Source organism: Dromiciops gliroides, chromosome 2, assembly GCF_019393635.1.
Source record: "Dromiciops gliroides isolate mDroGli1 chromosome 2, mDroGli1.pri, whole genome shotgun sequence".
Lineage (NCBI taxonomy): Eukaryota > Metazoa > Chordata > Mammalia > Microbiotheria > Microbiotheriidae > Dromiciops > Dromiciops gliroides.
In genome coordinates this window covers 368,269,038-368,285,865 of record NC_057862.1, presented here as the reverse complement: position 1 = coordinate 368,285,865, position 16,828 = coordinate 368,269,038, and positions in this window count along the sequence as shown.

Sequence of the window (16,828 nt, the reverse complement as noted above, 5' to 3'; positions counted from 1 at the left end):
ACACTTACTAGCTGTGTGACTCTGGGCAAGTCACTTAACCCCAATTGCCTCACCAAAAAAGAGAGAGAGAGAGAGAGAGAGAGAGAGAGAGAGAGAGAGAGAGAGAGAGAGAGAGAGAGAGAGAATATATGTATGTATGAATATGGACTTTTTGTGCCTGATCTGTGGTAGAATCTTCTGAGCTCATATTGGTCTGATTAGTCACAGTCAGACACACTGTACCTTGACCCCAACGTAGTGATGTCATTTTGGTCCTATTAGAAAATGAAGGACAACAGCCACCAACAATGTATGAAGGGAAGATGAAGGAAAGCTTCTGCTGTCAGGATGAGATTAGGTGTCCTTTTTAACACCTTGGCTTCACACTTTGTATATGTCATTTAATTTCAATTAAAAGGTATTAATTAAGTATTTACTATGTGTCAGGCACTGGAATAGACACTGGGGATATGCCCCTACCCCACAAAAATCTCTGATGTCAAAGAGACATATTCTATTGTAGAAGAAATATATCCAGATAAGTAATGCGAAATAAATGTTAAGTAAATATTAAGGCTTTTAAATTTTTTCAAATAAAAAAATAGATGGGGAAAAGATACTAACAATTGGGAGGGAGGATCAGGAAGGGTTTCAGGTAGGAAATGAAACTTGCACTGAGCCTTGAAGGAAGCTAGGGATCAGAAGAGGTGGTGAGGAGGAGGAAGTATGTTCCAGGCTTTGTACTCACCCTATGCTAACTTTTTTTTTGATTATTTAAAACATTACCTTATTTGTCATTTTGTACAAGAAAATTTGATTAAAAGAAAAAAATGAAAAATAGCATGCTTTAGTCCATGCTAACTTTAAAAAGTTGCCTATTTTGATGAAATTGTAGCAAAATTTGTCCTTAGGATCAATATCATCTCAATTCCATTCTCTGGGTCTCACCTTCCCAATCTCTAAAATGGAGGTGTGGGGTTGCCTAAATGATCTCTAAGGTCTTTTCTAGCTCTGTCATTCAAATTTACAGACTCTCAGAACTGGAAGGGGCCTGAGAGGCCACATAGTCCATCCCATAATGGTTATATGACTGGAGGCTCAGCCAACCTTTGTGAAACAAAATGGTAGCCAAAAAGTTTTTTGTCATCTTTAATGGATTTCATTACAATTTGGTGCATTGGGTGTAAGTTACATAGATACACAGATGTCCCAAGTGAAGGCTACTAGATTGTCCATAGTACTATGGCCAGAAATTATCCCTAGACAAAACCACTTAGTAGCTTCTCTGTCTTTCAAATTCCCGTGTTCTGGAGCCGACATATCTGTGATAATGAGACAGTATGGGCCAGTGACTGCTCTCCTCTCCCCCCTGTATATAACAAAGTACTAGTGACTTCTCCTTCCACAAATGTTCTATTCCTCCTCTCCCACCTCAGTATTCTGTCAATCCAGGTACAATCTTGCCTAGAGGGGAGAATAGACTGACAGCTGTAACCTCAGAAGATCTGATTCAGTGAGGGGTGATAACAGTCTGAAGGAGTGAAGAGTCTGAGTGATGGAATGTTTTTTAAGGAAAAACATTTTAGGCTTTGAATAAATTCAAGGAGTTTACATTCTAAGAGAAGGAACAGGGGGCAGCTAGGTGCCATAGTGGATAGAGCACCAGCCCTGGAATCAGGAGGACCTGAATTCAAATTCAGCCTCACACACTAGTTGTGTAACCTTGAGCAAGTCACTTAATTCCTACTGGAGAGGGAGGGAGGGAGGGAGAGAGAGAGAGAGAGAGAGAGAGAGAGAGAGAGAGAGAGAGAGAGAGAGAGAGAGAGAGAGAGAGAAGGGATAAGAAGTTCCATGAATAAATTAATGGGAAATATTTACTAAATGTTTCCTATCATTCAAGGCAGGTGTATATGAGTGTGGAGTGTTAGAAAGGCAAAGGTGAAATCTAGATAAATCGAGCTTAAGGTGAATCTTGTTAGTATTTCAACTTTGATGCAGCATGGTCCAGAAGGAAGAATAAGGGATTTGGAGTCAGAGGGCCTGGGTTGGAATCCTGTTTATGCTATTAATTGTTTATGTAATCATGGGCCTTGGTTTTTTATTTCCAAAATGAAGCCTATATGACCTGATTCACTTAACTTCTCTGCTCCTAGTTTTTCTGTCTACAAAACAAATGGGCAGTACTAGATGGTCTCTGAAGTCCCTTCTTGCTCTAGCCCTATGACCTTATCATTGTTTCAGATTGAGACTTGATCCTATGACTAGGGAGGGAATAGCCCCATTGTATTTTAGGATAGTTAAACCCCAATGGGAGTGTCCTTTGAGTTTAAAGGAGAAAGTAGCACCAGAACTTGGCCTTGAAGAAAGAGGACTATCTAAAATGCATTTTTCATGAATGGCACGAAGAGATGATTTCATAGGATCATAGATCAAGAGTTAGGGGGTTACAATTCCCTCCTTTTTCAGATGAGGAAACTGAGTCCCTGGGAAGTCAAAAGACTTGCCCAAGGTCAGCTAAATAGCATCAGAGGCAGAATTTGAACCCAAGTCCTCTAATTCTGACTTTGATTATAGAGTCACCAGTAACCCACTTTTCTACACATCTATGCACAGTGTCTGGCATGTGGTAGGTGTTTAATATATTTGTCTCCCCCCATTAAATCTTCATTCTGATCTCATTCTTCCCTCTCCTTTCTGGGAAACCCAGTTGGTTCTCACTTAGTACACTTTTGCCTGACTGGAGTACCAGGTGAACCGGACAAGTCCTTTTCTGCAAAGTAAGGAACAAAAAAAATTGCATATCCTATCTTACTGTGCTTCCAGGTGTGTGGGCATGAGTGAGTGCTCCAGCTGGTCTGCTGAAACCAGGCAGGAGGATAGTAAGTCTGACAGGAACTTTTTTCATGTCCAAATGGATTTATTTAAAATAAAAATATGGAATTCTACACAAATAAGTATGAAGTTATTTACCTGAGATAAATAAAATGAGCTGCTATAAGTTCAGGATGGAGATTGCACTACTCAACAAAAGTTCATGTGAAAAATATCTAGGGATTTTGGTGGGCTGCATCCTCAGCATTAATTCATGGTGGTATAGAACATCCTTGCAAAACTTCCCCCCACACAAAAATGAAAAGATAGATTGTAAACTGAAGGGATCTAGTGCAAACCTCTCATTATACAGATGAGGAAACTGAGGCCCAGGGAAATTAAATGATTGGCTTAATTTAAGGAGACTTTTGAGTTGGGGTTGGTCAAAATCGCAGGCCTTTGGAGTTTCTTCATATGAACAAAGGCCCTAAGGGAGGGCTATTGGAGTAGGTAGACCTGCACATTGGTATGATATTATATATAATTATAATGTAAAAAACTTACATTTGAGAAATAGTACCAGGGAGTAGATAGAGAGTTGGTCTTAGTATCAGGAATACCTTGGTTCACCTCCTGCCCTTTAAACTATAACCTTGCCCCAAAGTCCATCGGTATTGGTCTATTTCTTTACTGGTAGAGTTAAATGCCCTGCCCTGAGTAAGGGTCATGGTGGAGTTGGTGAGAGCAGGAGAGCCTCATTTTTCATCCAGTCTTCTTGAGAACCTTTCAAGCTTCAAATCACTTTGGGCACTTCTGGCTTTCAGCTTTAAGAAGGAAGACAGAAGAGGCCAACTTCATTTCATTGCTGAAGGAAAAGATTCTGGGAAGACACAAGAAGACCTGGTAGTCTCCATAATGTCTATATTCCCATATCGCTACCCTAGAGATGTCAGAGAATTTTCCCTTGGATGAGATTCAGAATTCTCTCTCCTGGTGATGAGTTATCTTGTGCCTTTCACTTTGTATTGTCTGGCATATCTTCTCCTGTTTATACACTCTCTGATTTGCTACAATTTGGATCAATAGGTTTCTTTGCTATTCACTATATCTGTTCATTGTGGAACTGGTATTTGGTGGGAAAGGGGTAAAGCTTTGGATATTGAACTGTGTGTTCATTCCCTGCCCCCCATAATGAGAAACAGCAATTAGAAGTAAAATTGAACTGGATCATATTCCCTAGACTAATAATATTTAAAAGAGCAGATAGATATGTCAAGTCTGTTACTTATTCTCTCTGAAGAGAACAGAGTGGACTCCTGGCTTTCAGTTCCAACCTTCTGCCTCCCCTATCCAGACAGGAATTAAAGTCTCCTTTGGAGAAGGGTGAGGGAATAAGAGACTAGAGATATGTATTCTGCCTCCCTTGGAGCCTCGTGATACCCCTATGCTATAGACAAGGGGGACACATGGAGCCTTGCTACACACAGGCCTCTCTTAATAATTCATAGTAGTTTGACCCTTAACCTCTAGGCAACTTTCTAAGACTATAAGTTTCAGTTCAGTTGCTAGATATGCATTAGTAGAGGGAGCTTCTTCACAGGAAGGTTCCTATATCAATGAAATCAGAAATATGGACAAAAACATACACATACAAACACTCAATCAAGTTTAAATAGTGCTTTAAAGAAGAGGTGTCAAACTCATTTGTCTGCAAGTGGCCAATAGGGATTGTGCTAGATTAAAATGTAATTGGGAAATGTTTAACAAAATAGATAAAAATACAATAAAGATAGATAATGTTAATTTGTGGTTTTTGAAGTCAACATGCTGCTTACAGGGATCCATTTCTATTTGAGTTGGACACTACTGCTTTAAAGTATACTTTTCTTAAAGTATACAAAGTACTTTTCTTCCCAATAACCCTGTGTGAAAATGATTGGTATAATGGGAAAAAAACATGAACTTGGACTTATAATACCTGAGTTCAAATCCAGGCTCTAGTACTTACTGCCTATGTGACCTTGGTTAAGTCACGAAACTTTGGGGGCCCAAATTTCTTCATCTATACTGTAAGATGTTGGATTAGATGATCTCTATATTCCCATCCTACTCTAGACTGGCAATCTGAGAGGTAGGTAGTAAAAGTTTAAATATACTATATTTTCAGTTGAGGAAACTGGGCCTTAGAGAGATAATGAAATTTGTCCAGATTTTTATCACTCATAAGTATTAAAGTCAGGATTCTTGTTCTGGTCTCTTGATTCCAAATCTAACGCTCTTTTCTCTATAGCCATGCATAACACATATGTGGAAGAGGGGGTTGGTGTGAAAAACATTGTGTGTTAGGAGTCCCATGAAGGTTGTCTCTGGGTACTTCCACCCTTGGGGTCTTAAGGTCTAAGGATAGAGGGCAACATTGGGACAAAGGGGATCAGAAGGTTTTCCTGACATCAACTTCTCCTCCCAGTTGACTTTTCCATGTGATGCCCAGAGGTAACATGGCTGGTTTGGGCATCATTATATTTAATGAAATCTGTTGAAGTATTTGAAAAACTGTTCATTGGAGTGGGTGGTGGCATGTGGGTAACAGAAAGGAAAAAAAAGCCCAAGAAATGAGCAACAGATTGTAAAGATTTAACCTTTTCTATAAAACCACTAGCCTCTCCTGGTTCTGAACTTTTATCGATTTGTGGAAATGAGCTTCCAATCTGTTCCATATTGATCATCTACTCCCTGTCAATACCAGCTATGGTGAAGGTGAGTCATGTCTGTGATGGGAATTAATAGAGTTCTTTGGGTTTTATGCTATGAAAAATACCAGGGGAAGACTGGCATTTGATGTAATTCAACAAACAATGATTAAGTTATCTACTGTGTGTCAGTCACTGAACTAGGAACTGGACATATATTGATAAAACTGAAACAGTCTGATTTAAAGGACTTGACTTTCTTCTGGGGGAAACAACATCTATACCTAAAAGTAAATACAAGATAATTTCCAGAGGGAGAACATAGGTCTAATATGAAGAACAATTCGTTAACAATAGAAGAGATGTTCAAGAGGGTACAACAGAAGGGTAGGTTATGATGCAAGAAAGATGGTTACAAAAGGGAGCTTTTATTTAGACAGTCCATGACTCAGAATCCTAAGGATTTTGAGTCAAGCCATAAAAGCTAATAAGGTAATTGGTTTGATGATCAATCTCTGAACAAGAGGGGGAAAAGAGAGGTTATGGGTGGGCACTGTTGCTACAAAGTAGCAGAAAAGAAGATGGTTAATCTCTAGTCCAACCTAATGATCAAGGCAAGGGTTGATGGAATCCGGGGGCCTGATGTTTGGAAGGGTGAGGTTTATTTGAGTTACTTATTCACCCTCTAGTCCTCAGTCAGGTCTTCTGATGTGAAGATCTGGGTTGTGTCTCCTCTTTTCTCAGGCATCAGAAATCTCATTTTTAATAAAGACTAAAGGGAGCAGTAGCTCTCACTTTCCTCAAGGACTGTGGCCTTTTCCAGCTCACCAATCTGGGAAGAGAAGAATAGAAGAGTTCCACGTTCATTAGCTATGGTAGTAAATGTAGCATTTGTTCATTCAATTCAATAGACAGTAGGAGGCAATGTGGTATAGGGAAAAGAGCCCTGCATCTGGAGACAAGGAATATTTGGGGTTGAATCTAGGCTTTGGTATTCACTACCTGTGTGTCTTTGACAAATAATCTAACCTCTCTTGGCCTCAGTTTCTTCACTTTTCACACAAAGTGGTTGGCCTAGCTCAGGAGCTCTAAACCTTTTTTTGGGCCATGGATGCACCCCTTCTCAGAATGTTTTTACATTCATAAAATAAAATCCATAGGATTACAAAGAAAATCAATTGGGGGCAGGTAGATGGCGCAGTGGGTAGAGCACTGGCCCTGGAGTCAGGAGTACCTGAGTTCAAATCCGGCCTCAGACACTTAACACTTACTAGTTGTGTGACCCTGGGCAAGTCATTTAACCCCAATTGCCTCACTAAAAAACAAAACAAAACAAAACAAAGAAAATAAATTATATTGAAATATATTCCATATAACTATATCATATTAAATATATTCAATATAACTATATTATGTTAAGCCACATTCAATATAATTATATTACATTAAAATAATTCAGGTATGTATACGCTAACCTATATTTTTATCTTTGTATTTGTATTTCTATCTCTATAAGTTAAGAATTCCTAGGTAAGTTGAATTCAAGCTCCTCCCAACTCTAAGTTTAGGATTTTATGGAGCTCCATGGATTCTTCAAAATCTATAAGGCACAGGGTCCTGTGGGGGACAGATAGATAAAGGACACAGTCCCAGGCCTCACAGTCTAGTGTGGGAAATTAGGCTTGGACACAAATAACTATAATGCAAAGTAGACAGACTGGGAAGCAGAAGAAATCCCTCCACATTTCTGAGCTCATTTCACCTGTTGAGCCTCCCCCATGCACTGTCACATTTTTCCCTTGCAGAATGGGTTATTTGTGGTCTCTCCAAGACCAACAATGTATACACTAGACTTTATTTATTTATTTATTTTTTAATATATATATATTTTTTTGCAGGCAACGGAGGTAAAGTGACTTGCCCACAGTCACACAGCTAGTAAGTGTCAAGTGTCTGAGGCCGGATTTGAACTCAGGTACTCCTGAATCCAGGGGCAGTGCTTAACCACTGCACCATCTAGCTGCCCCCAACACTAGACTTTATTGAAGACAGGGGCTATAGCATATTTAAACTTTGTATCCCCTTCAAGGATAAGACACTTAAAAATGTTTTTGTTGAAGTGAAAAGAGGTGCCAGTAAAGGGCTGTGGGAGTTCAGGAGAAGAAGGGACAATTTCTGTTTGGGAGATCTGGGAAGCACGAGAGAATATGAGAGAGAGAGAGAGAGAGAGAGAGAGAGAGAGAGAGAGAGAGAGAGAGAGAGAGAGAGAGAGAGTTGTTGATAGAAAGATAGAAAGATGGGTATAAATTGGAGCTCTGTTACTTGCTACTTTTCTGTCTTTGGACAAGTCACAAGTGCACTGGGCCTCAAGTTCTCCCACTGTAAAATGAGCTCTTGAGGTTCCCTTGGCTTTTATGTCCTGTGATTCATATCTTATGATACATATACATTTTGAAAACGTTACACCTTTGACAGGTAGAGATTGTGGGGTGGGGGTGGCAGTGGAAAAGTTACTCCAAAACAGTATGATGTCATGAAATTGGATGAGAGTTGGAAATGAGAGGTAAGTATGAGGAGTGAGGAATGGTATGGTATGACTAGAGTACAGAGTATGCATAGGCAAAAGTAAGGAAGAAAACTAGGATTGTCTTCCTCCAAACCACTTGTCCTAACCTGGGAATGAGGCTCTGTTTTCCATTTGGTGCCTAAGGCCATGTCTTTATAACCCCAAACACAGGGGGAAAAATCTTCTCCAATCAGTCCAACAAGGATCACCTCAACAGTCACAACAGTCACAACTCCACATTCCATCTTATCTTCTAGCTAGGGCCAAGGGAAGTCAAATGTCCTTGTAACTTTTGACAAACCATGTAGAACAGCAGAGGTGCCAGACAAGTATAGATTCTGGGGATATGGAACACTGAGTCACTTAAATCAATTTGTCTCCATGTCCAGTGAGCTGAGATGACTTGTTTCCAGGCAGTGTTGCCAATCCTCATCTCTTTATATACAACTTCCTGAATAGGTCCACATGTCCCTGTCCCCTGTCAGATCTTCCTCCTTTCCAGCAGGCGGGCAGGGTCACTAAGTTGCAAGCAATGACACTATCAGCAATAACTCATTCCCTAACTCTTCAATATCTGGGAGGCCATAAGAGTAAATGGGGGGGGGGGAAGCTAGATAGCACAGTGGATAAAGCACCGGCCCTGGATTCAGGAGTACCTGAGTTCAAATCCGGCCTTGGACACTTGACACTTACTAGCTGTGTGACCCTGGGCAAGTCACTTAACCCCCACTGCCCCGCCAAAAAAAAAGAGTAAATGGGGGTATCATAGGGTTTAGTGCTTCATGGGATCCTATTTATCCTCTACTCCAAAGGTTTTTTTTTTTTTAAATTGGGGATCCAAAAACAGAGTTCAAGGATAGGTCAATGAAGTTTATACACGTACATGTAAGTTTATGTATATTATAATAGTCACATATATGATTATTATCATGTAATTGATTTCTATTGTAGTCCTATGTATTTTATTTTATACATTTAGAAACATTACTCTGAGAAGAGGTTCATAGGCTTCATCAGACTGCCAAAGTACTGTATATCCATGACACACACACAAAAGTTAAGCACCCCTGCCCTAGCCTATCTCCTTTTTTTTATAGAGAGAAAATGGAGGCATAGAGAGGTTAAATAAATTGTCTAAGGCCTCATAGCTAGTAAATGCAGAGCAGGATTTTAAATCCAGGTGCCTTGACTCTAAAATCTGTGTCATCCCCCCCCCACACACACACACTTAGCCATGATGTTGGTTCGTCAGGTCCTATTATGAAGGAACTTATAATAACAGACTGTTAGTGCTATAGAAATGCAGAAGACCAGAGAGGGAAAAGAAAATTGCCTGAAGTCACACAATTGGTCAATAGCAGAGTCAGAACTGGAATCCAGGACTTCTGATTCTAAATCTCCAAGTCCTTCTGCTACCCAACAGGCTCTCAGGAATAAAGGAGCCTGGCTCTCTTATGGACCAACCCCAGCATGCCTCAGTCCCTGAAAGTTGGTAATTAACTGTGACCCTATTATTCTCCTCATACAGATGTAAATAACCAAACAGATATTTTGTGGCTTATCTACTAATGAAAACTCCTTGACATTTCTGTGAGCATATTATGGTCAATTAAAATTAATTCGGTTTCTATCGACTGCCTTTTTGCTTATGCAAAGATTGTGCAAATTGAGCGGGTGAGTTGAGGGCTTTCTGCCCTATAAAATCCATAATGGTTTGCTTTCAGGGCTGGGGGTAGAAGGTGGAGAGGGGGTGGGAAAGGCTCAAAATCGCACTCTCTTTGAAATTTAAATCAGAAAAGACCTGTCAATAGCACCAAGGTTATAACCAGGACAAATTTTGGTTTGGGAGAAGGTGTGTTGCAGCATCTGATGGCCAATGATCAAGTGACCAGTTGTGGAGTCTGTTCTCTCCATTGAATTCTCATGCTGATTGGGGATGGCCTTTGGCAGCTCTGAGCGACCTACCCTGTGACATTGTTAACTTTTAATTTGGGAATCTATAGCCATGAAGCACGTGAGGTCATATTATTGCCATTCTATGGGCAGAGTCCAAGCTTTCTTTGATCTATGTCTCAGGCTGGCCTTGTTTGGTCAATCTTTGTTGACCAATTGAATTTAGAAAGGAACATAAGAAAGCTATGGATATTTGATTTTCTAAGACATTTGCCACAGTCACTCTGATTCTGTCCTTTTATTGGAAGAACATGTTCAATTCAATTCAATATTTAGAAAGCACCTGATACATGCCAGGCACCATACCAGGTGCTGGGAATACAAAGACAAAAACAAATCTCTACCCTCAAAAATCTTACATTTTACAGGGAAGATTCAAAATGTTCTTCCTGATCTCCTTGAACTATAGGCTGTTCCCCATACTTGGGTCATCTTCCTTCTTCATCTCTGTCTCTTAGACTCCTTCAAGGCTACCTTCAAGTGTAAACTTCTAAGTGAAGTCAGTTTTCTAATGCCTTTACTTGGTAGGGATCCCTCCCTTCTCAATTTATCTTGTCCTGACTTATCTACTTACCTGTCATGTCTTTCAGTAGAAGGCAAACTCCTTGAGGGTATGACTGGTTTTCATTTTTTGTCTTTTTATTTTTAGCACCTCTCATGGTGCCTTGCTCACAAGAGTGGCTTAATAAATGTCTGTTGAATTGAATTGAATCATTTCTTCCTTTAATATTTTCAGACCAAGGATCATGGAAAGGGATCCCACAATGAAAACAAGTGGAATGAAATATGACAGCTTTGATTATGGCAATCCCTGGATTGGAAATGTGTGTTCCTTTCCACCCAGGCTGGGGAAAAGGGAAGAAAATGATCAGTTTGGGTTTAGCTCCTATAGCTGCCAAGAGTCTCCCTGCCACAGGCTTCCCTCCTGCCCCTGAATTCTGGGATGAGTTTGTGCCCTAGAGAAGAAAGAGAATCAGGGATCATAGGATTTAGAGGAGGTCATAAGGGTTAGGGAATAAATACTTGCTAATTGATTGATACATATGCTTGCTTAGAGATCCATCACTCTCATTTTACAGTTGGGCAAACTGAGGTCTAATGAGGAAAAGGGGTTTACCTGAGGTAATACTGCTGATAGTAAGTGATATATATATTTTTTTATAACAACAGGGTAAAGGTGAAAGCAAGTTTTTGGCAAGGTGGTTGAGTGCTTCTCTTCAGGGCCCCTGGGCTAACTAAGGAAGACCTCATAATCCACAGATGCTTAGGGGGCAGCCATCTGTAATCTTCAGCTTCTCCTGTCAGGACTATGTGTAGATGAGCTTTCTGTTTGGTTTACAATGTGAATCTAATATCTAACAAGGAAGAAGGTGAAAGATGGGGAGACATTTCCCCATTAAACAGGGCTTCTAATCTCCTTCTTTGACAATGTGCTTGATGTCGATGGTGTTTTCCCCTCCCTCATTCCCAGCAAGGCGGAAGAAATCTAGTCTGCTCTCTGGGTCTTGGCTGCAGAGATGTGTTTGTACTAACACCACATAATGCCATACAATTAGAAATGATATGTTAGCTGTTAGTCATAGCCCAGTGAGTTTACATTAGACAAAGGAAATTAAACCAGAATCAGAGGACACCTACTCAATGCAGTTTGTGTTTCTTTTATATTCAGAAATATCCCATTTCTATAGATGAGCCTGGTTTATGGTTGTTCAGGGCAAAAAAAAAATGCAGCGTTAGTGGAAAGAATGCTCCCAGCCGTTGGGTCCAGGCATACTTTTCCAGCTCATATTCTTGCTGCCCAGTACAGAGCCAAAGTAAGGCTTTCCTGGCTCTGGATGGATGCATGATTTACAAAATACAATTTTTCATATTTCCCCAGATTATTGCTTTTCAAACTTTTAACCAGTTAGTGAATGACTCATATTGGTTCCTTAGGTCACTTCACTAAAGATGTGACCTTGTGTACTTCCCTTCTCTCCATTAATCTGTAAAATCAGAGCACCAGGCTGGATGATCTTTCAGGTGATTTCTTGCATTACAGTCACAGTCTATCTTTTGTTCTGTCCCTTTCATCCCTGATGTTTTGCGTTCTATGGTCAATTCCTATGCTTTGTTTCTCTCTGAATTTAACATTCTTTGTTCTATATTCTAGGGTTTTTCTACGTTTTGACATTCTCTGTTCTAAGGTACCTTTTAGTTCCAACATTCGAAATCCTAAAGTCAATCCCTGATCTTGGTCTTCCTCTGGATCCTGCATTCTCAATTCTAAACTTTCCCTCAGCTTCGATATTCTATGCTCTAGATCCTGAGGGCCCTTCCAGTTCTGATATTCTGATATTCCATATTAATTCTATGTTCTATGAGCTTTTCCAGCTCCAAGTCCTATGATCCTATCTCCCCCTCTGCTTTCCATGATGAATAATTCTTAGGAAAAAGCAAGTAGGGGTTCATTCTTAAAGGGACTCTAGCAGTCTAGACAGGTGATAAGTCTTCCTGTTGTGATGCATATGAATGACACTTCCTAACTCAAGACTTCCAAATAAATCACAGGCCTTTTAATCCTTACAACAATCCCTCCAAACAGGGAAAATAAATTTTCTTCTAGACAAGCATAAGTCAATATTGGTATAAATGAAGGAAGTTAGGTAATATAGAGGCAGATGCAGAAAAGAACCCTAATCCAGAACTTCATGGTCCTCACTTGACTCTCCCATTCCCCTGTTCCTGGGTCCAGTAGAGTTTCTAGACTTTGATGGCTCTATAAACTCCCCAGTCAGAGGAAGGAATGGTGAGGAGAGTGACTGATATTTAAACCTATCATCTGGAATTGTCAAAAGAAGGAAGAATAGACACTTACACACTTCTGGGTATAGAAATATTTCACTCACCAGAGAATTAGGAGGAAAAGGGGTAGAAGGGGAATCAGAAAAAGAGTATACTAAAGGAGGGATTGGTCCTAAGCAAAACAAATTATAAGGATGTGAAAAATGTTTATAGCCTTGTTGAAGGGGCAAAGAATAAGAATTTGAGGGGTATGTCTGTCAGTTGAATGGATGAACAAGTTATGGTATATAAATGTGATGGAATACTATTGTGCTAAACTTTTATCAGTATAATGACCACCCAGGATTTCAGAGAATGAATGAAAAAATATATCACTCACCTCCTGATAGAAAGGTGAATGACTCAGAACGCAGAATGAAATTTTTTTTTTTTTGGAAATGGTCAATGTGGCAATTTGTTTTAAATGATTATAATATTTTGGGGGACAGCTAGGTGGTACAGTGGATAGGCTTAGAGTGCCAGGCCTGGAGGTCGAGAAGATTCATCTTCATGAGTTCAAATCTGGCCTCAGACACTATTACCTGTGTGACCCTGGGGAAGTCACTTAACCCTGTTTGTCTCAGTTTCCTCATTTGTAAAATGTGTTGGAGAAGGAAATGGTAAACCACTCCAGGATTTTTGCTTAAAAAACAACAATCAAAAAGGGTCATGAAGAGTTGGACATAACTGAAAAACTATTAAACAAACAAACAGAAACTTGCTTGTAATAGGTTGTTTTTGTTGAACAAAAGACCCTGCATACAATAGATACTTAATGAATGCTTGATCTTTGGAAGCGAAGACTTCTAATTCTCAAAATGGGGTTTTCCTTACTTCTGTACAACTCTCAGGAAGGATTTCCCTTAGCTTAACAGATGTTTTCATAACTCTTCACTTCTAGGCACTTAGAATTAGCTTTTCTCAAATGGTTCTTGAGTCAAAGGATCTGAGTTCAAGTCCTACCACCAATTCTTTCTATATGTCCTAGAGGCAAGTCACTTAACTTCCTTGGACATTCGTTCTCTCATCTCTAAAATGAATTTACTTTTAGCTCTATAATCATCATCTCTTGTCTTCCTAGCTACTAAGAAAAGTCAGATTAAGGAATGAGGTTTTGTTGAGCTGATCTGCATTTTTTGAGACGGATCTGACAGTCTCCATCTATTTGCTCTTTCCACAGGTGTGCAAGTGGAGGGGCTGGAAAGAGCTGGGGGTGGGCGGGGGCGGGGACTGTGCTGGGTACTACCTAAAAAGGCAAAACAACTCTGACCTGCTGGAGCATTTATTAACTTAAGCTTATCCATGTCCCTGGTGCCCATGGAGCCAAAACTAACAATGGGATCATGCATCCAGAGAAATGTATCCACGCTGGCGGGAACAGGAATTTCAAGGTCTCTGACCGTGGTGATTTATGTTAGATGGAGAGATACACAGACACGGAGAGCAGCTGCAGTCATTGAAAAGGAACCATTCACCGAGGTCAGAGGGGGAGAATGGCTGTGAGCAATGAAAGGGGACTCTCAGGTAGTTATGCTGCCTGCCCTACCAGCATAAGAGCAGGCCATTGGCCTCCCTTTTGTTTCCTCTCAGTGCCTTCCTTCCTAATGGAGAAAGTTTCATTACTCCTTGGAACATTCTCTTCTCTCACTGCCATCTTCCATGAGGGAAGCAACGCAGAGCCTCAGGGGAAAAAGAATGATTTTGTGCCTTTGGGGAGGTGGAGTTTAGCTGGTACATTTAAGGAGAGGGAAAGGCAGATCTCTTGCTGGTAGACACAAGGCTGGCTAAAACCTACTTAGAAAAAAATGGCTTCGAAATAAGGCTCTGGAAGATAGAGAGTCAGGAGCAGCTGTATTTTGGGCATCTATAGGGTGTTCCCTTATGTGGGCTTGTCTGTGTGCCTTGACAGTGTGTGCCTGACCCACTGGGGAGACACCTGGGAGAGGGAGAGAGGCAAGGGACCACGGACCTGTACTGGGCCCAGTACAGGGCTTCTCTTTAGCCCTCAAAGCATCACATATAATAGGATCGGTCCATGCTCCAGAGGATAGGATCTCTTTCTCAAAAAGGTGTCTGAGATGACACAGTAATTCAAATAGAACCCAACCTACCTTCTGCCAAGATGATTGACTTGAATCTATTCTAGAGGTCTCTTGATATTACCTACTCTCCTGTCTTTTTTCTTTTTTCCCTCTGAGAAAGGACAATAATATTTACCTTCAACCAAGAGCTTCTGGCAGTACTAGATGGAAGCTTCCCTCAGTCAATTGCACTTTTCCAAGTTCTTTCTTCCCCCCACAATGCCCAGGGGCATGCTTTGTTGTGGGCAGCATCCTTGAAGGGGCACAGTATGTTGTAGAGAAAGAGTGCTGGACTTGGAGTTTGAAGACCTAGGTTTGAATCCTGGCATAAGCTGACATAAGCTGTTTGACTTTGGCTGAGACATTTCCTCTCCTCTGAACCCATTTTTTCCTATTTAAAATGAGGGAGTCAAGTTATTTCTAAGAACTATATCATCTCTAACATTGTGTAATTTCATGTTTTGGGAGACCTTCTTTAAAAGTGCTAATCTTACCCTCAACAGATTTTCCTAAGGCTCTTTGTTACAGAAATAAGGTCAAGATTAGTGGTGAGTCAAAAACCAGGAGCTAGAGAGAATAGATCTTTCTAAGCATAGTTGGGAGGGGGCTCACAGGAGTATCAAACATTCTGGAGCTTGGGAACCTGGGGAACTGTCCAACCAATAGGTCAGTCTCCCTTCCTGAGTCTCTTTGCTTTGCAAATGTTTGGCCAAACACAGTCAACTCAGACCCTGATTGTAATGGAAGGATAATGCAGGGGATTGAAGTTGCTCATTTAAACTTTTGGGTACGGTACAATATAGGCTCAGAGATTTAAAGGTGGAAGGGACTTACTAGGCCATCTCCTCTAACTCCCTCATTTTACAGATAAGGAAACTAGAGAAGTTAAGTGACTGACCCAAGGTCACACAGGTGGCATGTGACAGAGTCAGGATTCTAACTTCAAATCTAACATCCTTTCTACTGAATGACACCTCCTTCTTGGAGGTGAAGTGATTTGTTTAAGGTTGTGTAAGTAATAAATGACAAAGTCTAGACTTTAAAACAGATTCTTTATCTCCATCACTAATGCTCTTTCCAGTGTATCCTGTCCAACTCCACTGAATTTTTTTTCCCTTTCACATAGATACTTGGTACTGTATAAGATGACAATATAAAAGAAAAATACATGGGTTCTGTTTGGAAAAGAGGCTGACATGATTTAAGGATGTCATTAAAATAACTCTGATTGGGGTGGCACAGTGGATAAAGCACAGGCCCTGGATTCAGGAAGGACCTGAGTTCAAATCTGACCATAGACACTTGACACTTACTAACTGTGTGACCCTGGGCAAGTCACTTAACCCTCATTGCCCCCCTTCCAAAAAAAAAAACCCCACACCAAAACCTCTGACAGCATCACTTCAATGTATCCCATGATCGCATAGGCACGTTTTCCACTTCTGCAGAATGCAACAGAACCACAACTTTTTGTGTTGTGCAAATCTAGTCCATCTCCTTCAATAAATCCTCAGTAAAGGATCTACCCAACTTGTAGGAGGCATTTGATAGTTTTTTCACATTATATGATACTGACGCAACATTTGGGCTGTCCATATGCCATCTTTCATCTTACTACCCAGCTGACCTACGTCTTTCTGCAAGCATCTGCTTTCTCAAGGATAATTCTATTCCGTTTGTAGCCCATGAGGCATTTTGGGCATTTCATAGCAGTCCACAAACACCCCCAATGTAGCTTTCCATAGGTCTTTGACCCATCTAAATTTTTGTTCTTCTGAAATAATGATATTCAGTAATTTACAGTCATTGATCATTGCTTGGAGAATATTGTTTTGTTTTGTTTTGTTTTTTCTAAATGAACTTCTTTGCCGGGGAGCAACTTGACAACCCATGAATAAGCAGTCCCCCTAAATACTACCTTCAGG